At 46.4% G+C, this 27,661-nt stretch overlaps 1 protein-coding gene across 17 annotated transcripts in view; it reads right to left on the reverse strand.

The window, feature by feature from the left end:
* UBR4 (ubiquitin protein ligase E3 component n-recognin 4) overlaps positions 1–27,661 on the reverse strand; it is a 1,862,787-nt gene that overhangs the window by 649,109 nt on the left and 1,186,017 nt on the right. The window lies entirely within an intron of this gene.

Here is a 27,661-nt window from a genome sequence, read left to right on the forward strand (position 1 = left end):
TGTGGACCCTTTGAAGGCATCCATATCAGTTTCTTGGTTTGCTATGAATCACTGGTATCACTTATCTCATTGTCCTGTATTTCCCTGTACTAATCCTCTTTCTGCTCGGTTTCTTGTAATATTAACACTTGTTGTTCAAGCTTCGAGAGACAGACCCTTGTTAATATTACAGGGAACACAGCAGAAAGAATACTGGTATGGGGAGCTAAATGAAGTGGCATTATAAACGTACATTGTTTTTAAAAGATGATTTTTTTAATTCATGCTGTACCTGCATACAGATATGCATTTAAACATGTTTCATTTTTTGTTTTTTTCATTTGCCATTTGATCAGGCTACACCAACCACAGAATATAATGAGTTAATCTAGTAACTATTTTTCATAATATGAGAAGCACACTATTGCTTGAAACTATATACTACAGATTTATCCACATGTATAGAGTATGGATATTTTTTTCCAGATGGTTCTGGGGAGTACCATAAACAGTTCAGGACCACGAAATGCAAGAAATACACCATCCTTTCTGGAGTCCAGGGTTAATTATTCCCAGTGAGTCCCTATTCGTTTTTAAATTCATCACGAAATCTGTCAGCTAATAAAGCTATTTTCATAACTAATCTATTTTCTTTCTCTAGAGCCTAACAGCCCAACTGCATTGACTTTTTTGAATAAAAGTTCCCATACTAGCATGAATACCTCTTACTCCCAAAGTCCCACCTTTCCACACATGTAGCCAAATACTTGGTTGGTGAACCATATTCTCAATTACAGGCCACAACCTTGCACTAATGAAAATATCCTTCAACCATTCCCTCCTCGGGCTGCACAAACGGGAAAAAGATGACACCTGCTGCATGGGCTCTCAATTATTTGATCCTACCAGATGTTTGGGAACAGCCTTTGCTCAGCTGAGAGGAGGATCACTAGATGTAGATCTAATGTCCAAATAATTGAAGGAGATGTATAGTGGAGTAACCCTTGGGATCCCCAAGTAGCTCGTTGACCACAATCCCTTTAGTCTCTCCCTTCGACTGTCTCTTCAATTCGACTCACGCTTGCTTTGCATGCATGCAGCCAATCAAGGATGAGTACCAGGCTCTTGGGGTTCAGTCTCTGGAGTGAAGCATTCAGGTTATAATCTGGAGTTTTTCCATTGTTACTTGTTCCACATGAGATCATTCTGAAGCTTGTTCATGTCTCATCTTGGTACCACCTTCAGTAGGTTTTTGAGTCAGGTTTCTTCTCTTCCACCATGACTAAGTAAAATCAGAATATGAGATTCACAAACCATTCAGAACAGATTAATTATTTCCTAAAAAGGTACCATGAGGTTCTGGTAACCATGGCTCACACTGGAGCATGGCATGATCTCACTTCTTCAGCTTCCAAAAGGGATGTAATTTTTAGAGTTCCTTGGTGTTCTTAGGTGCCAGAAAGGACACCTCAAAGTGGGCTCCATGATCCAAAGACACTGTTGGTTTGTATCCACACAGCTTCATTTTTCCAGTTTGAAAAAGTTGTTTTATTTTTGAGTTGTGCACGTTCAGTCTGCTTCCTAATGGTTAGGCAGTACTCCAAATAACATGAGTGGGAGTACTTCATTCCATACCTTTTGTAAAATAACGTGTATAATTATTAATTGAAAGTGTATAAAGTGCCTAAATGTTGATACAGTTTTAAAAATCATATATTTAAATGAGTTGGAACAGTTTCCCATATGTTAAAAACTAAAATGTATTCCACAAATAAATTAAAATTGTACGACCCTTTACTGCACATCTTGGGAAAATGTGCACAACTAAGGGTTACTTATCAGCCCTTTCGGCATTTACCAGTCTGCCAGATCAACCTTCCTTGATTAAATCGCATATAGTTTTGAGATTCATTAAGGGACTTGCAACGAAATATCCTCCCACTCTCTTCATTAATCCACAGTAGAATCTTACTTTAGTTGTTACTTAACTCATATGCTCTCCGTCTCAACACCTTTAGACTTTCTTTTTTCTAATTGCCATAATATCGGCAAGATGAGTTAGTGAACTTCAAGCCTTCAGTGTTAAACCACCTTTCACAACATTTAACATAAGTTGGTGTTGAGAACAAGGGCTATCTTCCTGTCTTAAGTGGTTACTCCCTTCCATTTGTTAAGTCCATTACCCTTCCCACATTCTATCCTCTCCATCCAACCAAAGTGCAGAAAAGGATTCATTGGCTGTATTGCAAAAGAGCTGTTGGTGTCTACGTGAACAGGACACTCAAATTCAGTCTGGATGACCAGCTATTTGTGGGGTACATTTGATAAATGAAAGGGAAGGCAGTACACACAAGAGGGCTTTATTGATATGGATTAACTTCTACATCAAGATCTGCTATGCCATGGCGCACCAGGAGCCTCCTGAAGATAACAGGGCTTATTCTACAAGAGCCACATCATCTACTTCAGTGCTAGGGAGAGGAGTGTCATTGGATATCTGCTAAACAGCTTCTTGGCCCTCTCAAATCTTTTGCAAAACATGGTTGTATAGATTCCTGCTGTACTGCTCCATAAAGGATACATATAATATTGCCTGAAAAATATAATCTGAAAACTGTTTAGTGCACTGTGGCGTTTCTTACCAAGGTCACAGTTGGGGTATAAAGTCTTATGGCAGCAGGTTGTCATTTTTGACCCATACTCTAGAGGGCCAGTTGCTTACCCTGTAAACATCTGTTTGTGGAACATTGTGCTGCAGATTCACATGCTGTGTATACTCCTGCCTTCTAGTGTTGGGCTTGGGCATGTGGAACTGCTTTTACTTTGAAGAACTCAGAGTCACAAGGTATGGTGACTTCACCCATTACTAGAAATGCACATGGGAATTGGGTCCATTGTTGGACTGTTTCTCTCCATGGAGGATGAGGACTGGGATGGAGCCTTGAGATACAGAATAAGATGACCATGCAATGTCTGAAAAGGAAGGGACTGAGCAACTACTAAAGGCTTCCACAGAGAAGGGTGGATGCACGTGAATCTACAGCATTTGATGCCACAAATGAACACGCTACTTACATTCGGTAACACTTTTTCTGGTAGATACTTTATCTACCTAACAATTCCTCTCCTTTGAATACCACCATGCGCCAACTTGTACCCCGCAAGCAGCTGGTCATCCAGATTAAAATTACATGTCCTGTCCACATAGATACAGACAGCTCTTGTGGGATAAAACCAATAAAGTTTTTTGTGCTCTTTGGTTGGAAAGAGAACAATGAATGTGGAAAGGGTAAGGGACTGCCACGAAGGGAGTAACCACTTAGGCAGCCCTTGTTTTCAAAACACCAATGTATCAGGAAAGAATGTTGTGAATGGAGGTATAACTGTTGTAGGAGGCTGTCCGAGTGTGTGGCAGACACCTATGATGCTACACCTTCCACTGGGTCCAGGATATCCTTATTAGATAGTGTTATAGTGTCCAGACAGCCAGGCTCTCTAGTGGTAGCTGTGGTGAGCAGTCACGACCTTTTTAGGAATGCGAAGCACTTAAAATACCATAGTCACACAGTAACTTATCATACATGAAAGGAACGATACAGTGTTGCAAAAATAAAGGTACTTGTAGCAAAGTAGCCTCTTTCTCTGCATCATTACCCCCATTTTCTGCCTGTTGTCAGTGTGTTTGACTGTGTTCACTGGGATCCTGCTAACCAGGACCCCAGTGATTTTCCTCTCTCCCTTTTAACTTGGTAACTTGTACCATTTTTGCCCCACATTTAGCATACTGGTGCCCCCATGTAAGTCCTTAGTATATGGTAGACATGTATCCAGCACATTGGGGTACTAGGTACATGGGCTGCAGCATGTATTATGCCACCCTTGGGGAGTCAATGGAAAGTGTTCTGTAGGCCTGCCATTGCGGCCTGCGTGAAAAGGGGCATGCACCATTTTCACTACAAGTCACTGCACCAGGCCACAGTAAGTCAATCCTATGAGGCCCTAAAATCCCAGAGGACAGGGTGCAAGCAACTTTGTGTGAGGGCAACCTTGCACTAGCAGAAGTGCCTCTACGAACTCTAGTGCCATTTTCATGGATTTCGTGAGTGCTGGGACGTCATTTTATGCGTGTACTGGACATAGGTCACTAATTTCCAGCTACATAATGGTAACTCCGAACCTAGGTATCTAGCATGTCAGAATCATACCTGAATACTGTTGCCAGTATTAGAAGTATGATTCCACTCTGGGGGCACTTTAGAGGATCCCCATCATTGCTCCTACCAGTCTTACAGGGTTTTCCAAGCAGCCCAAGCTGCTGCTACCACCCAGACAGGATTCTGCCCCCCTGCTGCTCGAACAGCTTAAGCCCAGGAAGGCAGAATGAAAATGTCACTTACCCAGTGTACATCTGTTCGTGGCATCAGTCGCTGTAGATTCGCATGTTTTGCATAGCTCGCCATCTGGTGTTGGGTCGGAGTGTTACAAGTTGTTTTTCTTCGAAGAAGTCTTTCGAGTCACGGGACCGAGTGACTCCTCCTTTTGTCTCCATTGCGCATGGGCGTCGACTCCATCTTCAATTGTTTTTCCCCGCAGAGGGTGAGGTAGGAGTTGTATTGTAGTAATAGTGCCCATGCAATGGAGTGACTAAGTATGTACCTATTTAAGGTTAAAATAATATATATAGTTGATATATATATAGTTGAAGGTACCTTCCGAACTGCTACAGGCTCCCGGGGAGGCGGGTGGGCACATGCGAATCTACAGCGACTGATGCCATGAACAGATGTACACTGGGTAAGTGACATTTTCAGTTCGATGGCATCTGTCGCTGTAGATACGCATGTTTTGCATAGACTAGTAAGCAGTTATCTCCCCAAAGCGGTGGCTCAGCCTGTAGGAGTGGGAGTAGTCTGAAACAATGTTCTTAATACGGCTTGACCTACTGTGGCTTGTTGTGCGGATAACACGTCTACACAGTAGTGCTTGGTGAATGTGTGAGGCGTAGACCATGTGGCTGCCTTACATATTTCTTGCATTGGGATGTTTCCTAGAAAGGCCATGGTAGCACCTTTCTTTCTGGTTGAGTGTGCCCTTGGTGTAATGAGCAGTTGTCGTTTAGCTTTAAGGTAGCAGATTTGGATGCATTTAACTATCCATCTGGCTATACCTTGTTTTGATATTGGGTTTCCTGCATGAGGTTTTTGGAATGCAATAAATAGCTGTTTAGTTTTCCTGATGCTCTTTGTTCTGTCAATGTAATACATTAATGCTCTTTTGACATCTAAAGTATGTAGTGCCCTCTCAGCTACGGAATCTGGCTGTGGGAAGAACACTGGAAGTTCCACTGTTTGATTTAGATGGAACGGTGAAATAACTTTTGGTAGAAATTTAGGATTAGTCCTTAGGACGACCTTATTTTTGTGTAGTTGTATAAAAGGTTCTTGTATTGTAAACGCCTGAATCTCGCTTACCCTTCTTAGAGAGGTAATGGCGATGAGAAATGCAACCTTCCATGTTAGGAACTGTATTTCGCAGGAGTGCATGGGTTCAAAAGGTGGACCCATAAGTCTAGTTAAGACAACATTTAGGTTCCATGAAGGAACAGGTGGTGTTCTTGGTGGAATAATTATTTTAAGGCCCTCCATGAATGCTTTAATGACTGGTATCCTATATAGGGAAGTTGAATAGGTAGGCTGCAAGTATGCAGATATTGCTGCAAGGTGTATTTTAATGGAAGAGAAAGCTAGGTTAGATTTTTGTAAGTGAAGCAAGTAACCCACTACATGTTTTGGGGTTGCGTGTAATGGTTGGATTTGATTAATATGGCAGTAGCAAACAAACCTCTTCCATTTACTGGCATAGCAGTGCCTGGTGGATGGCCTTCTGGCTTGCTTTATGACTTCCATACATTCTTGGGTAAGTTGTAAGTGTCCGAATTCTAGGATTTCAGGAGCCAGATTGCTAGATTCAGCGATGCTGGATCTGGGTGTCTGATCGTTTGGTTGTATTGTGTCAACAGATCCGGCCTGTTGGGCAGTTTGATGTGGGGTACTACTGATAGGTCTAGCAGCGTTGTGTACCAGGGTTGCCTTGCCCAAGTTGGTGCTATTAATATGAGTTTGAGTTTGTTTTGACTGAGTTTGTTTACCAGATAAGGAAGGAGAGGGAGAGGAGGAAAAGCGTAGGCAAATATCCCTGACCAGTTGATCCATAGGGCATTGCCGTGGGACTGCCTGTGTGGGTATCTGGATGCGAAGTTTTGGCATTTTGCGTTCTCTTTTGTCGCAAACAAGTCTATTTGAGGTGTTCCCCAGAGCGTGAAGTAAGTGTTCAGAATTTGGGGGTGAATTTCCCATTCGTGGACCTGTTGGTGATCTCGAGAGAGATTGTCTGCGAGTTGATTCTGAATTCCTGGGATAAATTGTGGTATTAGGCTAATTTGATTGTGAATTGCCCAACGCCATATCTTTTGTGCCAGCAGGCTCAATTGCGTTGAGTGCGTCCCCCCTTGTTTGTTTAGATAATACATTGTTGTCATGTTGTCTGTTTTGACGAGAATGTATTTGTGAACTATTATTGGTTGAAAAGCCTTTAGTGCTTGAAAAACTGCTAGCAGTTCTAGGTGATTTATATGCAGTTTTGTTTGATGTACGTTACATTGTCCTTGTATGCTGTGTTGATCGAGGTGTGCTCCCCACCCTGTCATGGAAGCATCTGTCGTTATTACGTATTGTGGCACTGGGTCTTGGAAAGGCCGCCCTTTGTTTAAATTTATATTGTTCCACCATAGAAGCGAGAGGTAAGTTTGGCGGTCTATTAACACCAGATCTGTAAGGTGACCCTGTGCTTGTGACCACTGTGATGCTAGGCACTGTTGTAAGGGCCTCATGTGCAGTCTTGCGTTTGGGACAATGGCTATGCATGAAGACATCATGCCTAGGAGTTGTAATATCATCTTTGCTTGTATTTTCTGTGTTGGATACATGCGTTGTATGATGTTGTTGAAATTTTGAATTCTTTGTGGACTTGGAGTGGCTACTCCTATTGTTGTGTTTATTATGGCTCCTAGGTATTGTTGTACCTTGCGCGGCAGAATGTTGGATTTTGCGAAGTTGACTGTGAACCCTAGTTTGTAGAGGGTTTGTATGATTTGATTTGTGTGGTGTGGTGTGAGCACGTTATTAACGAATGGGTCTTGATTAGCCAGTCGTCTAGATACGGGAATACATGTATTTGCTGCCTTCTGATGTGTGCAGCGACTACTGCTAGACATTTGGTAAAGACTCTTGGTGCGGTTGTTAAACCGAAAGGCAGTACCTTGAATTGGTAGTGTATTCCTTTGAATACAAACCTTAGGTATTTCCTGTGCGATGGATGTATTGGTATATGGAAATACGCGTCTTTGAGGTCTAATGTTGTCATGTAGTCGTGTAGTTTCAGCAATGGGAACACTTCTTGTAGTGTGACCATGTGAAAGTGGTCTGATTTGATGTATGTGTTTAGTATTCTTAGGTCTAGGATTGGTCTTAGCGTTTTGTCCTTCTTTGGTATTAAGAAGTACAGTGAATAAACTCCTGTGTTTATTTGTGTGTTTGGTACTAACTCGATTGCGTTCTTTTGCAATAGTGCTTGAACTTCTATCTCCAGGAGCTCGGAATGATGTTTTGATAAATTTTGTGCTCTTGGTGGTATGTTTGGAGGGAATTGTAGAAATTCTATGCAATAACCATTTTGGATAATTGCTAGAACCCAAGTGTCTGTAGTGATTTCCTCCCATGCTTTGTAATAATGACCTATTCTTCCCCCCACTGGTGTTGTGTGGAGGGGGTGAGTGACATGTGAGTCACTGCTTAGTTGTAGGGGTTTTGGGGCTTTGAAATTTTCCCCTATTCCTAGGGAATTGCCCTCCTCTATATTGGCCCCGAAAGCCTCCCCTGTACTGTCCCTGGTAACTGGATGGTGTTGCCTGTGAGGTGCTGGCTTGTGTGGCCTGACCCCGAAACCCCCCTCTAAAGGGTGTTTTGCGGAAGGTGCTGTAATTTCCTCTGCTCTGCGGGGAGTAGAGTGCACCCATGGCTTTAGCAGTGTCCGTGTCCTTTTTAAGTTTCTCAATCGCCGTGTCCACTTCTGGACCGAACAGTTCTTTTTCGTTGAATGGCATATTGAGAACTGCCTGCTGAATCTCTGGTTTAAACCCAGACGTTCGTAGCCATGCATGCCTTCTGATGGTCACAGATGTATTTATTGTTCTTGCAGCTGTGTCTGCTGCGTCCATGGAGGAGCGGATCTGGTTGTTTGAAATGTTCTGTCCTTCTTCAACCACTTGCTTTGCCCTCTTTTGTAGGTCTTTGGGTAGATGTTCAATGAGATGTTGCATCTCATCCCAATGGGCTCTGTCATAGCCTGTGAGTTAGCGATGCGCCACTGGTTTGCAGCTTGTGCTGCGACTCTCTTTCCAGCTGCATCGAACTTGCGGCTTTCCTTATCTGGGGGTGGTGCGTCCCCAGATGTGTGGGAGTTGGCCCTTTTCCTAGCTGCTCCTACAACGACAGAATCTGGTGGCAGCTGCGAAGTTATGAAAATAGGGTCTGTAGGAGGCGCTTTATACTTTTTTTCCACCCTTGGTGTGATTGCCCTACTTTTGACCGGCTCCTTAAAGATGTCTTTTGCGTGCCGAAGCATACCAGGGAGCATAGGCAGGCTTTGGTAGGAGCTGTGGGTGGCAGAGAGGGTGTTGAATAGAAAGTCATCCTCGACCTGTTCTGAGTGGAGGCTTACATTGTGGAATTGTGCTGCTCTAGCCACCACCTGAGAATATGCAGTACTGTCCTCTGGTGGTGATGGCTTTGTAGGGTATGCCTCCGGACTGTTATCTGACACAGGGGCGTCGTATAAGTCCCATGCGTCCCGATCCTGGTCACCTTGGCTCATGGTGGTGTGAGCCGGGGAATGTGATGGAGTTTGTGCTGGCGAGACGTGAATTATAGGTGGAGGAGAGGGTGGCGGAGTAACCCTTTTCACCATTTTTGTTTGTGGTGTTTGGTCAGTTTGAAATTCCAGTCTTCTCTTTCTCCTAATAGGGGGAAGGGTGCTTATCTTTCCTGTCCCCTGCTGTATAAAAATACGTTTCTGCGTATGGTCTACATCGGTGGATTGCAGGTCTTCCTCAAACCTATGCTTTCGCATTTGGGAGGTCATTGATTGCTCTTCGGTATAAGAGCCTGAAACTGGGTCGGTTGCAGGTTGTTTCGGCACCGAAACCCTGTCTGCATCTTTTTTCGGCTCTGAGGTGGCTTTTTTCTTTTTCGGAGTCGAAACATCTCGGCGTCGATCTTCATCGGTGCCGCTGTCTTGGCGTCGAGCCGTGTCTACACCGCTATCTCGGTGTCGATGTATGTCTCCAGCACTTTCTCGGTCCGGAGAAGGCTGCGTGCCGGTGTCTCGACCGGAGTCGGACGGTCTCGGCACTGATTGGGCCTTTTTCGGTGCCGACGGTCGGTCACCAAATTTATGGGTGGAGCCATGGCCTGGTGACAGTGGCGTCCCCTGGGCCTTGACAATCTTCTTATGAGTGCTTTTCGACGTCTTACTCACGGTTCGTGGATCGTCTAATTCCTCGGAGTCCGATTCGTGTATCGAAAAGGTTTCTTCCTCTTCCTGTACCTCGAACTCTCGGTGCGCTGTCGGCGTGGACGCCATTTGAAGTCTTCTTGCTCGACAGTCTCGGAGTGTTTTTCGGGACCGGAACGCACGACAGGCCTCGCAAGTGTCTTCACTGTGCTCAGGTGATAGGCACAGGTTACAGACCAAGTGTTGGTCTGAATAGGGGTATTTTTTGTGGCATTTGGGACAGAAACGAAACGGGGTCCATTCCATCGGCGTTCTTCTACACGCGGTCGGGCCGAGCAGGCCCCAACGGGGATCGAAAACTACCCCGAAGGGCTCCGGAGCTCTTCGATGCGGTGTTGATTCTGACTACGCCGATCCCGAACGCAACAATACCGACGAAAATCTTCCGAAATTTAGCTGTTTTTCCGTTCCGAAACTCGGAGCGACAGGAACACGTCCGAACCCGATGGCGGAAAAAAAACAATCGAAGATGGAGTCGACGCCCATGCGCAATGGAGACAAAAGGAGGAGTCACTCGGTCCCGTGACTCGAAAGACTTCTTCGAAGAAAAACAACTTGTAACATTCCGACCCAACACCAGATGGCGAGCTATGCAAAACATGCGTATCTACAGCGACAGATGCCATCGAACCAAAGGGTTTCCTTTGGGAGAGGGGGGTAACATCCATCCCTTTGGAAATAGGTGTTACATGGCTTGGGAGGAGTAGCCTCCCGAGCCACTGGTATGCTTTGAAGCTCACATTTGGTGCCCTCCGTGCATAAACCAGTCTACTCTGGTTCCGGGACCTCCCATCCCTGCTCTAGCACAAAACTGGACAGGTTAAGGAGGAGTGACCACTACCATGTCCATCACCACCCCAGGAGTGGTGCCCAGAGCTCCTCCAGTGGTCCCTGGCATCTGCCATCTTGAGTCCAAGGTTGGCAGGGACCTCTGGGAGCATCCGAGTAGCCAGGCAGGTGACGTTCGAGCACCCTCCTGATAGGTGGTCACCTGGCTAGGTCACAAATACCCCTTTCAGGGGTATTTAGGGTGCTTCAGCTACGAGAGCTGACTGAGGTTGAGTGGGAGTGTGTTCCATGTCAGGGCTGCGGGATAACAGAAGGATCTGCCTTCAGCTGTGCTCTTCCCGATTCTGGGGATGAGGGTGTGTTTCAGGATTGGAGCTGCATAGTGGGGGTGTAGAAGGTCAAACGGTGGTTGAGGTAGGCCGGTCCTATGTTATGCAGTACCTTACAAGTGTGCGTCATTAGCTTGTAGGTGATGCGTTTGTCGATCGGGAGCAAGTACAGGGCTGTGGCAAGTGATGTCCAGAATGATTCTGGCTGCTGCATTCTGGATTCTGTGTAGTCTTGTCTGGAGCTTCTTTGTGATACCGGTGTGGAGTGTGTTGCCGTAGTCCAGCTTGCTGCTGACAAGCTTTGGGTGACTGTCCTTCTTGTCTTGGTTAGGATCCACTTGAAAATCTTCTTAAGTAGGCGCACCAAAGTTGGACAGCTGGCAGAGAGGACCAACAGGACTGAAGATTTGCCATCCTCAGAGGATGCACAGCGGGGGTAATGATGCAGAAGCTGGAAGGAGCCGTGGAAACAATGTTGCAAGAAGAGTGTTCATGGTGAATGCAGATTGTCGGTTTCTTGAGGGTCCAGTCGCAGTTCCAGTGTCTATAAGTCAAAATATAGTTGCAGAGAAGTTCTGCTGCAGTCTTCCAAGCCCAATCTGAGAACCCATCACAGAGGAAGACTCTAAATAGCGCTGAAAGGGGGATTGGTCACCTACCCAGGTAAATACCTATCAGGAGGGGGGCCCTGATGTCACCTACCTGACCTGGCCACTCAGATGCTCCCAGAGGCCCCTGCCCACCTTGGATTCAAGGACCCTCTGGAGGAGCTCTGGGCACTACTCCTGGTGTGATGATGGTCCGGGGAGTGGTCACTCCCTTTTCCATGTTCCAGTTTTGCGTCAGAACAGGGACTGGGGAATCCCTGAACTCGTGTAGACTGGTTTATGCAGAGAGGGCACCAAATAAGGCCTTCAAAGCATACCAGTGGCTTGGGGAGGCTACCTCTCCCAAGCCATGTAACACCTATTTCCGAATATTTGTTCTGAGTTCCAAGGCTTGAGCTGATCAAGCAGCAGGAGGGAAGAAACCTTCTCTGAGGGGTAGCAGAAACTTGGATTGCCATAAAACCCCAGAAGGCTCTTAGGAGCTATGCTAGGGGTCCTCTAAGTAGCCCCCAAAAGGTGTAGAATCATACTTCCAATACTGGCAACATCCGACATGTTTCATACCAAACATGCCTATTTTCGGAGTTACCATTATGTAGCTGGGCATAGGTAGTGATGTGCAAGATAATTACCTTCAGTAACGACATATCTGGTAGAGACATATTCTAGTTGCAGATTTTTTACCTTAGAAATCTCCCCCAGGCATCAGACTGGATCCGAAGATTTTTCTTCGAGCAATACCCTTGCGAGTCATTAGGTGGCGTCGGTCGACTCCACAAGCGTCGTTGATATCGTAGTCGCCGTAATGACGTCGGGAGTAGTACATAGACGCCGCCTCAGTGCAGTGACGCCAGTTTCTTTTAACGACTTTCCATGCCAAAGCACAGAGTCGCTAAGAACACAGATTGGTGCGCCAGAGCTAAGGACCTGAAGAGGGAATCCATGTCCCTAAAAATCAGCTCGCAAGCGGGGAGGACAGGTGGCTCGGTAAGAAATCTGCAACTAGAATATGTCTCTACCAGATATTTCGGTACCAAAGGTAAGTAACTTGTAAATCTGATAGAGACTTTTAATTGCAGATTCCTTACCTTAGAATACATACCCAAGCAATGCCATCCTCAGAGGTCGGCTGCGAACTGAGATCATACTAGAAAGTCCTGCAGGGCCGAACAACCAAAGTAGCCGTACCGATGGACCAGACTGTCCAGGCAGTAATGTTTAGCAAACGTGTGCAGGGATCCCCACGTAGCCGCCTGGCAGATATCCAGGACAGAAATCTGAGTGCTAACGCAGTGGAAGGAACAGTTGCTCTGGTGGAATGAGCATGCAAGCCCTCAGGAGGCTGCTTCGTGGCCAAAGCGTACCACATTTTGATACAAAGAAGCACCCACCGAGAGATGGTACGTTTTTGCACAGCCTTTCCTTTTCGTCACACCCACATACCAGACAAAGAGTTGATGGTCCACCTGGAAATCTTTAGTACGATTTAGATAGAGCGTCAATGCTCTTTTGGGTCCAGACGGTGGAGTCTCCCCTCCTCGTGAGAAGGATGTGGGGGTGCGTAAAAAGTAGGCAAGGTGATGGACTGGCCCACATTAAAAGGTATAACAACCTTAGGAAGGAAGCCTGCCTTAGTGCCCAACACCACTTTGTCAAGGTTCACAGACAAGAATGGGGGCTTTGAAGAAAGAGCTTGAAGCTCACTCACTCTCCGAGCAGAAGTGATGGCAACAAGAAAGATAGTCTTGAAAGTGAGGAGCCAGAAAGAAGGGCAATTGTGCATCAGCTGAAAGGGAGTTCACATTAAGTAAGGACAAGACTGAGGCCCCACTGAGGCATGATAAATGGAGTGGGAGTAAATAAATGGGTAAGACATTTAAGGAATCGACTGACAACAGGAGATTTAAGGAGTGAGAGCTGATCAGGTAGCCTAAGAAAGGCCGAAATGGCCGATAAACACCCTTTAAGGGTGCCCAAAGCAGAGCTCTGCTGGGGCAAAGAAAGAATGAACAAAAGAACCTCGGATAGAGGGGCAGAGAGGGGATCAACAGATTTGTTGTAACACCATGCCACAACTTTATGCCAACAACCAGCGTATACAGTTTTGGTGGAGGGATGCCTGGCTGCCAAGATAACATCACAGACAGAGTAGACGACCAAAAGTCGTCAACTGCCACCACTCAATCTCCACACATGAAGGCATAGATTGAACAGGTTCAGTTGGAGAACCGCCCCGTTGCTGTGACAGAAGATCCGCCCGAAGAGGCAGTTTGAGTGGGGATTGGTGGCCATGCTCAATAGCTCTGGATGCCATACTCTCCGTGCCCAGTCCAGAGCCACCAAGATCATTTGGGCAGGATCATTTCTGATCTTTTTGAGAACTCTGGGCAGAAGTGGTATAGGCAGCATGGCTTAAAGGAGGCCGGATTTCCACTCGAGACGAAAAGCGTCTCCGAGTGAGTGCCACCTTGAAAACTCCAGTGTGCAAAACAGCTGACATTGTGTGTTCTCTGCAGAGGTGAACAGATTCAACCAATGCTCTTCCCAACGCTGAAAGAGACCTTGGGCCACCTCTGGATGGAGACTCCATTTGTGATCGACCATGCATCGGCGGCTGAGTTAGTCTGCTCTGCAGTTCAGAGAGCCCACCAGATGCTGAACCACCAGGGTAATGCTGTGATGTTCCAGCCATGTCCAGAGGTGTTGTGCCTCCTGACAAAGGGTCCAGGACCCTACCCCGCCCTGTTTGTTGCAGTACCACATGGCGGTACTGTTGTCCGTGAACACTTGCACTACTTTCCCTTTGAGAGAGGGAAGAAATGCTTTCAATGCAAGCCTGATCACCCGGAGCTCTGTAAGATTGATATGGAGCCTAGACTCCGCCGAAGACCAGAGGCTTCTGATCTCCACTTCTTCCATGTGACTGCTCCAACCTAGAAGTGAAGCATCCGTCACTATGGCTAGATTTGGCTGCAGAAGGTAGAGGGATCTGCCGTGGACCCAATGTGGATTCAAAAGCCACCCACTGCAGGTCTGTTGCAGTCCCCTCCGAGATGTTCAATATGTCGGAGAGATTTCCCTAATGCTGGGGCAACTGGAACTTCAAGTTCCACTGCAGAGCCCGCATATGTCATCTGGCATGTGTTACTAGCAGGAGGCCATGAGGCCCAGCAGCCTCAGTCAGTCTCACTGAAACTGAAAACAGAGGCTGAAAGATCAGAATCATAGCCCGAATATCTTGGACTCGCTTTTCGGGAGGATAAGACCGAAACTGCACTGTGTCTAGAACAGCTCCGATGAAAGGGAGCATCTGAGAGGGAATCAGGTATGACTTTGGCATGTTGATAGTGAACCCCAGAGTATGCAGGATGCTCACTGTAGTCCGAAGGAGGGAGACTACTTTCTGGGACGAAGCCTTCAACAGCCAGTCATCGAGGTAGGGGAAGACTGAGACCCATAACCTGCAGATGAGCTGCAACCACCACCATCATTTTTGTGAACACTCGAGGGGCGCTGGTAAGGCCGAAGGGGAGCACGGTAAACTGATAGCGCTTGTGACCTAACTCTAATTGCGGTAACGTCTGTGGGCAGGCAGGATGGGAATGTGGAAATAAGCGTCTTACAAGTCCAACACAACCTTCCAGTATCCTGGGTCTAAGGGAGACACGACCTGAGCCAGGGTGAGCATTTTGAATTTCTCCTTCTTGAGGAAGTAATGGAGGTCCCGAAGGTCTAGGATAGGACCTAAGCCTTTGTAGGCACCAGAAAGTGGTAGGAATAACAACCACGAGCTACTTCTGGCATAGGGACCTTCTCTATGATGCGCTTGGCCAAGAGAGCCACGACTTCCTGGCAGAGAAGTGCCAAATGGTCCTCTGGAAGATGGCTGACTGATGGAGGCATGGCTGATGGGCAGATTCGAAGGGGAGGGAATAGCCCTTTCGAACTATCTGCAAAACCCACCTGTCCGTATTAATGGATTCCCAGTGGGGCAGGTGATGGTGAATCCTGCCGCCAACTGGATCGGAGTGAGGGGACGGACTATGAGGGTTTGGAGGCTGCAGCAGGGGCTAACTGGGCAGACCTTTGGTGTCCTGTCCAGCGCCCACGTGGAATTCTGTGTTCCCGGCCATACAGCGGCTGAACCTCATGGGTGGCACGGTGCCTGGGGACATGACAGGGAGCCCCTTCCGTGGCCACAAAAGGCAGACTGTTGGGGATGAAGGGTAGCAGAAAGGACAAGGGACCAAGCCGTAGTCCTGGAGTCCTTGAACCTCTCCAAAGCAGAGTCTGCGCCTCGTCTCCAAAGAGACGGGAGCCATCAAAGGGCATGTCCATAAGAGTTTGTTGGACATCCCATGAAAAAAAACAGAAGTACGCAACCAGGCATGGCATCTCAAGGCCATCGTCGTAGCAACCGATCTGCCCAGAGAGTCGGCTGTGGCCCGCCCACATCGGATCGTGAACTTCGTCGCATCTCTCCAATCAGTGACAGCTTGGGAGACAATAGAACGGGCCTCCTCCAGTATCTGGGGCAGAACTTGCGCTTCCGTATCCCACAGAAAGGGGGGTATAGCAGGCCAAAAGGCATGTGGTGTTCACGGACCACAGCGCAAGACTGGAGGAAGAAAACATCATCCCAAATTGTTGAAGCCTTTTTGATTCCCTATCCAGGTATGCAGAAGGGAATGCGCCTGAGAAAGAGGAAGCCTGGATGACAAGACTCAGGTGTGGGGTGTTGGGACACGAATTTAGGGTCGTTCGAGGTGGGCCAATGGTGGCGTGCGATAGTCCTGTTCACAGGAGCCCCTGTGTTGGGTCTGAACCAAGTACGTAAGAGGACATCGGTGAGGGCCTCATTGAATGGCAGAAGGGTCTCAGATGTGGAAGCCCCTGGCTGAAGCACCTCCGTCAGGAGATTATCCCTGAACTGTACAGTGGGCAGCTAAAGGCCAAGGACAACAGCCCTACTGACCACCATAGAATAAGTTGCTCCCTCCGTCCTAGCCACAGTAGGAGGCGGCAGCATGCCAATGTCTGGAGAGGTATCCAGGCCACTGGCCTCACCCAATTCCTGTTCCCAGTCCAAAGTAGGGTCATCCTGGTATTCATAAGGGTCCAGCAACCCCTCCAGTCCATCCCTGAATTCGTACCAATAAGGAAAAGGGTTCAAGTCCGACATGGGGTGAATAGGCCCCATCGAAGCCAGGAACGGCGGTCGGCTGACACCGTTCCGACTCAGTCATCGGGGATGAGGATTAGGTTGACGTCGATGGTGAGCACCACCAACATCGGGAGCGTCGACAATCCAACCAGCAACAGGGAAGGTCTCACTGGTACGATCGGCGTCAGTGTGGATCCGCGAGTGGATTCTAAGGGGACCTCGGTGGCCAGAGCCAAAGCCACAGAACCCAAAGGTCCCCCGACCGAACCCCTTGGGCCCGAAGGCGCCGTATCTGGGTCAGCCTGCCAAAACATGAGGCGCATGGCCTCATAAAGCTCCTTCAATTGGGCAGAGGTCGCTCCAGCTCCCGAAATTCAAGGAAGCGTGGAGCGGACCCAGAAGTAGGCTCCGAAGAAGGAGGCCTTGAGCGTTGACGCTCCTCCCGCGTCGCATCAGCTGAGCGATGGGGTGAAGTCGAAAAGTGACAGGACCGCTTCGACGACTTCTTACCTGTGCCCAAAGACTTCGAGGAAGACGACTGGTGGTGGTATCACGAGTTGTCTCGAGACCTTTCCCTCGAGCGAGAAAGGGACCTACGCAGAGTCTAGCACTGGGTCGCCATGAGATTTAGGGACTGCTCCCTCATAGCCTTCGGGTGCATGGCCCAGGACTCAGAGCACGACTTCGGTTTGTGGTCGCACTCCAAGCACCACAAACAGACCCGATGCAGATCCATCCCCGACATCATGCAGTGACAGTCCTGACATGGCTTGAAACCGGTCTTCGGGCACATCTCAACGACCCAAAAACTCAACAAAATCTCGACAAAACAGTCAAACTCTGTCAAAAAGAGACCAGGGTAGCTCGCTCTGGATCAGCGCGTGGCACGTAATGAAAAGAACTGATGTCACTGCGCTGAGGCGGCATCTATGTACTACTACCGACGTCATCACTGCGACTACGATGCGCACGGAGTCGACTGACGCCACCTACTGATGGGCAAGGGTACTGCCCGAAAAAAATTCTCCTGATCCAGTCTGACGCCAGGGGGAAAATTCTAAATTAAGGAATCTGCAATTAGAAGTCTCTATCATATCTATGTCCAGTACACACGTAAAATGGAGTCCCTGCACTCATGAAGTCCATGAAACAGGCAGAAAATGGGGGTAATCATGCCAAGAAAGAGGGTACTTTCCTATAAGGAGTATGCACCTGAGGTGTCGTCCTGGGCTTGGTGTGAGCAGGTGCGGAAGCAGAAGAGGCAGGAGAATGGGCCATAAGTGTTGTCTGGGTTGGCTAGGTGGCAGGCTGAAGATATTCCGCAGCTGAGGGTATGCAGAGCTTTGGCGTTGTACCGGCGGTTGGAGTGGGAACCAGGGCCCGTGGCACTGGGCGCGGTCCAGGCGTGGATGGGCACAAACTGACTTGCCTTTGGCGCGCCAGTGGTGCTCCCACTGCCGCCGCCACAGCGGTCACAGTTAAGGAGAGGGAGTGGTGGTCAGCAGGAAAGGGATTTCCGGGGAGCTGCATGGGAAGCAGCGAGGAAACATGGGAAACGATGCCGCACAAGGGTGCAAAAGAGTAAGGAGAAAAACTGGCAAGCAGACGAAAAGAGGAAAAAGCAGAAAAGACAGAGACCGATATAAGCAGATGGCCACTGGGCCATCAGGGTTAAGGCGCAGGTGGGTGCCTGCGGACAGAGGCGGGCCTCGGTCTCAGAGCAGGCCGGCTCTTGAGGAGATCAGACACAGAGGCACCAGCAGGTGAAGCCGGGCAGGAAGCAGCATATAGACACTGTCCAGAGTGCCAGTGTGACCAACAGTATACAGGAACCTAGCAGACTTAAGACCTTCAGGGCTGGAATAATTGGTAAATCCTGAAACAGCTTTATCGTAGCCTGAAAGTCTTAAATCCTCTGAGGGGAGAAGGCTCGACTAGCAGTTGTGTCCACTACTTCTCTGATAAAGAGTGTGCGCTAAGAGGGCTTCAGGTGAAATTTGGGCTTGTTGATGAAAAAGCCCAGTTTGAAAAATAGCTTTGTTGTAACCTGTTAATGATGCAATACCAACTCCGGAGATTTGGCTTTGATGGGATAATCATTCAGGTAAGGGAATACTGATGTTTCCGACCATCTAAGATGATCTTCTACCACTGCATTCTTCTTCATGAAGACCAGAGTTGCAGAAGTGAGGCCAAACAGGAAGACTGCGGACTGATAGCATTGGGTTTCATTCTGAAGCGAAGATTCTTTGTGTGACTGGAAAATAGGGATGTGGAAGTAAGCATCCAAGTGGATTGACACTATCCAGTCTTTTTCCAGCACATAAAGCACCTGAGCTAGGCTCAACATTCTTTTTATTTTCCTATTTGAGAAATCAGTTCAAAATCCTGAGGTCCAGGATTAGACATAAATGAGCACCCTTCTTGAGAATTAGGACATAAGATTAATATCCCTGACCCCATTCCTACTCTGGAACCAACTATACTGTGCCCTTTTCAAGTATAGATTGGAATTCCCATTGAAGGAACTGATGATGGTCTATGGAAAGTGTATTTGGTTGGGATGTAAAGGGTGGAGGAAAACTTTGGAATGGTATGGCATACCCCATTTCCACAATACTTAGAACCCCCAAAGATCCCATGTTACGGACTCCCACTGATGTAGAAACTGGGACAACCATCTTCCCACTAGTAAAGCACGCTCTCAGATGGAAAACTAGGGCTCTTTTCCGGCATTATCAGCAGATGAGGAAGAGGAGGGAGGGGAATGACCTTCGACAGGGAGGGTCAGAAGATTGCTGAAGCTATTGCTGTTGTTGCTGGCCATCCTGTTGGCGTCCACAAAATGAAAAGCCTCTTGAATGGTCTATAATCCCTTGGCTGAGACTGAAGATCCAAGGAATGAGCTCTGACTTTAGTGTCTTTGAAACGCTCTAAAGTAGAGTCTGCATTAGCTTCGAATTGACATGAACCATCAAAGAGTATATCAGGAAGAGTATTCTGACACTGTTGAGAAAAATCAGATCTTAACATGCATATCGAGGGGTGGGAATTGAAGTACGCTTTGCCTTTGCCACAGAATTTGCTCTATCCAGAACCAACTGTATTACTTGTCAGAACGCAGCTTGTCCATTGAGTAATTCTGAGAAATGAATCTGTACATCTTCAAACAATTTAAAAACAACTGTATGGGCTGAATCCAGAAGGCATAAATGTATCTCCCTAGGATGCAAGTACCATTAGTTGATTTAAGAGCCATGCCCCCAGAAGAGCGGACCTTCTTGGCTGGCTGGTTCCACTTTCTTGGATTCCCTATCAGCTGGAAAAGTTGGGAAGGGACCTGGGGTCAACTTCGAAGGACATGAGGCTTGGACCACAAGACTCTCTGGTGACGGATGTGATGATAAAAAAGAAGGATCACTAGGAACCTGTTTATAAAGTCCAGCAATTTGCCTCAACACAGCCATGGCAGTATTAGGTTTCTGCAAAAATGGCAAAAATTCTCTCTGTGAAAGCCCCATTGAAGGTTAACAGAGGCTCAGATGGCGCTGAAACAGAGTAGAGCACCTCAGTTAGAACATCTGGTTGGGAGCGGAAGATCCAACATTTCCACAGCTTTTTTGATCAACGAATGATGCATACTGACCTAAGAAGGTGGAATACCCTTTGGAGACAGCAATTTCCAGTCTGGGGATGTGTCCAAATCACTTGCGTCTTTTAGCACATCAAAATCTGAGCCCACTGAAGACTGCTCCACAATCTATCCTTCTTCCTCTTGGGAATCTTGATCCCCAAAGAAATATTGTCCTTCCTCTTTTAGCCAATGGGCCTCTCTCTTGGGTCTGCGCTTAGTATCCTGAGAAAAGTGAAAGGATGGAGGAGTGAATGATGTCGATATTGACGCTGGTGACATTTGTAATGGCGCCAGAGAGGTCAGAAGAGGCACTGGAGTAGAAGCTTGGCACAAAGGTAGCTGGTGCCATCAGTGAAAACCTCTAAGGGAGGAAGAACCAAAGGAAGTGGTGTGTTCTCCCTAAGATCCTCCATCGATGCTAGAGCCAAGGATGTGTGTTGTTCTTAAGAACCTCCACTGATGCCGGAGTCGGCCAGGGTATCTGTGCCATAAGCATGAATGGCATACAGGGTGCCTGCTGGAAAGGCATCAAAGCCTTCCAAAGAATAAGCTAATGGATCCATGGGGCCCACAGGTTCTCCAGATGGGACCACCATACTATTAAAAATACTGAACATGGTATTCAAGAAGTGACTGGGATGTCTACCCAGAGCTTGAAAAGTTGGTTAACTCTTGTTGAGGAATGGAGGTCGTCCTATCTTGTACTGCACGATCTGGAGTCCGAAGCAGTGTTAGTACCGTAGGTGACATTGGAGCGGAGCCGGAAATGAAGCCAGCATAGGGTGACTATCATCCTCTGACTTCAGATGTGGCGATCCGGACCTCAGCGATTTGGCACTAGATGAAACTTATGTCGAGACTCATGAGTTTGCTTCTTAAGGTTCTTCACCACCATCGAAGAATTAGAAGATGGTCCTTTGAATCGTGGACGAGACTTGCGAAACCTTTTTGCTCATCCCTTGCTCTGGCCATAAACAACCTTGGACTCTGTCTTCTTCAGGGCCTTCAGATTTATCCGCTGGCAACTGAAGAATGAATCAACACGATCTGATTTCAAACACTAAAGACAGGTCAATAATCTGCATCTGACCATCACAGGCTTTGCAAGGATAAAACACCCTTTCCAAGGTGGTGACACTGCTCGAAAAAATGCACTGCCTATAAGAAAAAAACGCTGAAAATTTGACAACCCCTTATCGGACAGTATGGAAAACAAATTAAGTGTTGAAGGCGCAGAAAAAAGTTAACGGATGTCAGCAAGCTGACAGGGACTCTTTATGGCTCCAGTGATGTCATGCTCTGCCACATGCAGATCTAAGGTGATACCAACACCCCCTGTCGACATGGGAGGGCTATCAAGAAATGTTTCCTTCAACTGGTGCACGGGGATAATTAAAAGGTGAGGAATCCACAGGTAGATGTTGCCATCAGAAAGATGCTTACAGGGTAACATTTTCAGTTTGTGGCATGTGTAGCTGTAGATAAACATGCTGTGCATAAACTGCAAAGCAGTTCTCCACTAAGCAAAGCAAAGGCTAGCTAGAGGATATTTGAGTTGAATGAAAGTGTACAAAGTAAAGCTTAGCAAAGATTAGATTGCTGCCATGCTAAGACATCCCCACAGTAATGCTTGGTGAAAGTATGCAGAGGAAACCAGGTAGCTGCTTCGCAGATGTCAGTTATAGGTATGTTACCCAAGAAAGCCATACAAGCTACCTTTTTTTGCAAGCAGAGAAGAGTCTGGGAGGGAAAAGCATAATCCTTTGCCTTTAGCATAACATGTCTGGATACATTAGACCAACCAACATGCTAATCCCACTTCAGAGATATCATGGCCTTTATGGTATTTGAGAGAGACAAAGAATTGTTGTGTCTTAAGGAAATATTTTGTTCAATCAATGCATCACAGGAGGGTCCTTTTGACATCTGTGCTAAGAGCCTTCTCTGCAATGGACTCTGGATGGGAAAATAACTCTTGGAACTAGATAGTTTGAAAGAGGTAGGAAGAGACCACCACCTTGAGGAGAGTTTTAGAATTTGTCCTTAGGACCAACCTATCTGCATGATGTTGAAAGAAGGGCCCTTGAAGGGTTAGAACCTGAAGTACATTCACACAACTGAGGGAGGTGAATGGCTACTTAGGATACCTTCCAGGATTGGTACAGAAAACATTAAGAGTGAAGTGGTTCAAAAGGAGGCCCATAAGTCTGGTGAGAACTTTGTTGAGATTCTAGAGGGGCAGGCAACGCCCTGGTGGAATTACACCATGAAGGCCTTAATGACTGAGACTCCGAAAAGTGAAGTATGTTCCTTGGTCTGAAGGTTGGCAGCAAAAGGGCCAAGTGAAGTGTAATAGAAGTGTAAGCAAGGGCTGCTGTTTGCCAGGGAAGAATGTAACAGGCACTATCTTTGACTGTTGCCTTGAGCGGGTTTATGAAGCTGGGATTGCAGTAGTACACTAATGCTTTCCATTTAGCTGCAAAGCAAACTCATGTTGTAGGCCTGAGTACTTCCTTGAGGATGATTTAACACACACACTGAAGGTAAGTTGAGGTAGACAAATTCTAAGACCGCAGCAGCCGAACCTCAAGACTTAGCTGCTTGGGATATGGGTGTCTGGGCGTGTCCTGGATCTGTGTGAGAAGGTCTGAAAGCTGGGTGGATTCTCGTGAGGCACCAGGAAAAGGTTGAGGAGAGGTGTATACCAGGGCTGTCTGGCCCAGGGAAGTGCCACTAGGTTGAATGTGAGGGATGTTTGCCCAAGCCTCTAAACCAAGAATGGACTAAGTGAGAGAGGTGGTAAAGCGAATGCAAATATCCCTGACCAATGAATCCATATGTATGGTCCTATGCCTTGAGGTGAAGCTTAGGCTTTTTGCATTTTTGGTGGTGGCACGGAGGTCTACTTTGGGAAAACCCCGCAATACAATTACAGAAGCAGAACTTGCAGGTGTATTTGTATCATTTAAAAAGCGCATATGACCCAAGAGTATCTAAGCACTGAAAAAAAACAAAAAAACAAAAAAAAAGGGTTAGCTGGATTGTGCTTAAGCAAACGCTGCAAACACAGGCAGCAAACACCTGAGGAAGATAAAGTGCCAGCAAATCTAGCTTCCAAGTAAACAGCCATATTTTCAGTTGTTTGTGAAACGCCAGGTGTGCCTCAATTCTACAAATAGTGTCCGGGAAAGAGTTCCATAATTTCCCTGCTGCCATCGAAAAGGTTTGATCACCCCATCTGACTGTACTGGTCAGAGGGATACCAACCAGAAAAATCCCTGCTTATCTCAGAGGACTACTGGGCATATACCAGTTCAAAGCCACCCTAAGAAATCCTGAGCTCTGAAAATATTTAGTGCCTTATGCACCAAGCAGAGGACTTTGAAAGCCACCAGTTTCCTGACAAAGCCAGTGCAGTTGATGCAGCCTATCTGAGCCAGAGACATGTCTGGTTAATCCAAGAACTAAGCGCGGTGCTGTATTTTGGATCATTTCTAATTTGTTCAAGTAAAGTTGACTGATATTAAGATACAACACATTAAAGTAGTCCAACCGAAATGTAATAAGGGCGAGGACTACTACGATACTGAATTCCTGCCGAAGCAGAATGAGGATTTTCCTCAAGATCCAGATCAGCCAGAAACATGCGCCCACCGTCCTGTTCACTCTGGTGTCAAATGACAGAAGATTATCAAACCAAACACTCAGGTTTCTTACTACTGAAACAGGAACAGTAAGGTGCCACAACTGTCTGGTCACCACTGCTCATTGTAGATGACAATATTCATCCCAAAACTATTATCTCTGATTTTTCACCATTCATTTTGAGCCATTTCATCTTCATCCAAACACTCACCTCCTGCATGCATGCCTGAAATCTAGCGGCCACTCTATCCCTATCATACATGGTGGAAATAATGATCGGGGTATCATCGGCATAAAATGACAACTGGAGCCAAATGAGGGAACAAGTTTTACCAAGGGAGCTACACATAGGTTCACCAGAAAGGGGCTAGAAGGGATCCTTGAGGAACTCCACAAGGAAGCTGGAAAGGGGGAGCCCTAAAATCTCCATATCTCCTGGATACCAAGAGTGTCTTCCACACAATGAAAACACTATTGCTTCTTCCCTTACCTTGTATACCAACCAACTACAAGCCATCCTCACACTTGTTATCTCAAAGTTTGACTATGCCAACAGCTTATACCTAAGTGTAGCCACTCATAATATGTAAAATGCAACTTATCCAAAATGCAGCAGCAAGACTTCTTCTCCATCTACACCCATGAGAACACAACTCCAGTCCTGCAATCACTTTGTTGGCTACCTACAGGTAGAAGGGCAATGTTAAACGCACTCTGCATTACCACAGAACCTCTCATGGAGAAGGACTGCTAAACCTGCAAGCTAAATGCAAGGAAAAAACACTGTGCTCTAAGCTTGCACAAATCATACCACCTTGTCATTAGACATCAATAGGAAGCACTGCTTTCTTAGCACAAGTTGCCACGTTCTGGAACTCACTACCAGCCAGCATTAGAAATAATTAGGGGCAGATATACTTTCAAAGATAGATGAACATATGGCTATTTCCTGGATAAATGCATCACCCTCATTCCAGCAAAAGAACCAACACAACAGTTTTACCCCCAAGTGCAATACTCAGCCTACAATCAAGAGACTGGAAACAACCCAATCAGCAAACTGTTTGATAGACAGGTAAGGAAGGAAGGGCTAAGCTATGATTCACTAGGGCATTATACTGTTACGTGCTTGCATATATAACAGTTGTGTCACACAAAATTACTAAGACTATAACATGCAGCAGTCAGCAGAAAATTGTAACTTCTACCTCTTACGTTCCTATAGACATATAAGCTGTGATGGTTGTCTGTCAGTACTGTATAAGCAAAACAAACAGACATCACTAAATAAACTGACAGAGAATAACTGGAGTGATCGGTCAGACACTGCTGAATAATAGTGCTCATCCCAAATGATTTCTCCACTTTTCTCTAACTCCAGCCATGCCAACTCAAGACCACAACTATGCAGACATTTGGGATTGGATAACCCAGGACAGTAACCAGCTAAGCAGAATACAATCATAAGGAATACCATTAAGAGACCGGTAGAGCTCTTCAAAGTTACCAGCATACCGAAAACTATAAAACTGTACATTTGTCTCACAATTTATCATTCCCCACATTGCTACATTCTGTGTCACTTATGATAACCACATCTCGAAGGTCATCAGGCACGGCATCAAAACACTATCCACATAAAAGCAAATTAAAATCATCTTTCCCACCACACACACTGCATAGTGTAGCGGGCTACCAACGTAGGCAAGCGTTTCAGCGCCCTACATAGGTGTAAGAAAGCGTCCTTTAAGTAGTGCAATACAATCTAAAAATAAAACATCCTTCTGGATGGAGAACAGCTTAGAAAGGGGAAGTTAAACAAGTCTTTTGACTCTGGGAGTTTAGGACCCTCCTAGCTAACACCGCCAGATCCCACAAACTCAACATAATTTCCAATGCCCATGACACACAGTTCATCCTCTCACTGTCCGAGGATCCCTCCACAACCAAAGCCAACTTCCACAGATGCCCAGTGGGGACAGGCATTTGGTAACTGGACTATGTTGGATATCTGACCTTTCTGCAAGGTCACCATGGATTGTTTTTTGCCATTTTTCTGAGCCCAATTTTTGCAGCCTATAGAACCCAGTCCACTGTATGCCTGCTAACCAGTCAAAGTGATTGTGATTTTCTTTTCAACATGGTAAAATTGGCATACTCATGATTGACATATTAAACTTACCTATAAGCCCCTAGTATATGGTACTCACAGTGTACCCAGGGCCTGTAGGTTAAATGTCACCAGCGGGCTGCTGCACTCATTGTGCCACTACTTGCCACTAGTAGCCTGGCAGTGAAGGTTTAAATTGCACATTCAACCTGTTAAAGTAACACTTCTGACAGAACTAAAACCCACCTTTTGAATAGCTAGGTCACCCCAAATTAAGCCTTACTGTCCATTAAGGCAGGGTGCATAGTATTTAAAAGTAGGGCATGTAAAAGTTAATGGTAAACATATCTTACAACAACTAGCACCTAAAAGCTAGTTTCACTGTAGGAGGGTTGGCTGTTTCGTAAGAAAAGCAATGGGATACAATATTACGTTTATTAACTTATCTCTACCTTTGAAACAGGTACAAATGTAATTTCTGGACTTTCCAAAATATTTAGGATAAGCCAAATTCACGGGTGAAGCCATATTTTTAATTAATAAATATTTGAGAAAGACAAATTAAAAAATAATTACCTTTGCCCTGCCTGGTCCTGGGAGCTAAATCTGAATGTTGATCTCTTTCTGCCAGTGAGTAATTAGCATTTCAGTGGGCGCAAACAGAGTGAATGTGCTTCCGGGACAGGGACAAAAGGCCTGGGTAGGTTTCGTTGTAGCCTTGACAGGATGGCATGCATGGTGGGCCCAAGGACTTGATTACCTTCACAGATGCCAACCCTGTCACCAGCAGATGTAGCTAACACCCAGGCCTGCACCCTTGTTTTATCCTTCCAGCCTATCACACTAGGCATTGCAGTGTCAGATCTTGCTTGAATGACAGGTTTGTTTGGATTTTTTAATAAGACATTAGGGGTGTACTTCAAAGGAGGAACACAGAATGCCAAAATAATTAGGGTGTACCGATGGTCTCATTACTGAAAGTTCAGCTTTGCCCTATCAGATGTCTGTCTCCGAGTTTGTGGGGGTACTGGATTTTAATGTTTGATGTGAGAGGGCACTAGGATTTCCATACTGTACTCCCCACACACAAACAGCCCTCAGAGATCAAGTTTAGTGCGGCTGAAGACTTTCAACCATCTTAAAAGCGCCCAAAGTAGGTATACTTAGCCCCAGGAAGCTTTATCCCAATGGTTATGGTCCCACCCTCTACCTCATGCCAGGCATAAATGTGACATCTCCAGGTACCCACTTCAGAACATTCCTGGACTTGTGGAAGATTAGAATAGGACCGAGTCTTTCTGTCTGAGAAAGGAGAAAAGGCTAGAAGGCTGGACCTGCTCTTCCCCTTGTATCCAGACAAAGGAATGGACTCCAAGGGTCATAAAATTGACCTCCTCTTAAAGCTAAAAGGGCACAAGCTTTAAGAGGCCTTTACCTGCAACTGCCCAGCTGAGCAGTGTCTATTGGATCTGTCCCAGAGCCTCCTATTGGCCCCTGCGAGTCTATCCGAGGTCCTGAACCTTTGACCAGGATGAACCAGGTTTGTGTATTTGATCTGAGCTCCATTGCAGCAATCGTCAAATTGCACTTTGGTCCTGTTATGCCACAACCATTGACTATCATTAGCACTTTCCCTACCTAAAACTTAAAATTAAACTCTCTGGTTCCTCTTGTAGAACTCTTGTCATTTATGTGTCATTATGTTTATTTAATTGTACACTATTGTTCCAATTCATTTTCGGATTTATATTGATTTGCATTTCAAGGTTATTA

This window comes from Pleurodeles waltl, chromosome 6, assembly GCF_031143425.1.
Source record: "Pleurodeles waltl isolate 20211129_DDA chromosome 6, aPleWal1.hap1.20221129, whole genome shotgun sequence".
NCBI lineage: Eukaryota > Metazoa > Chordata > Amphibia > Caudata > Salamandridae > Pleurodeles > Pleurodeles waltl.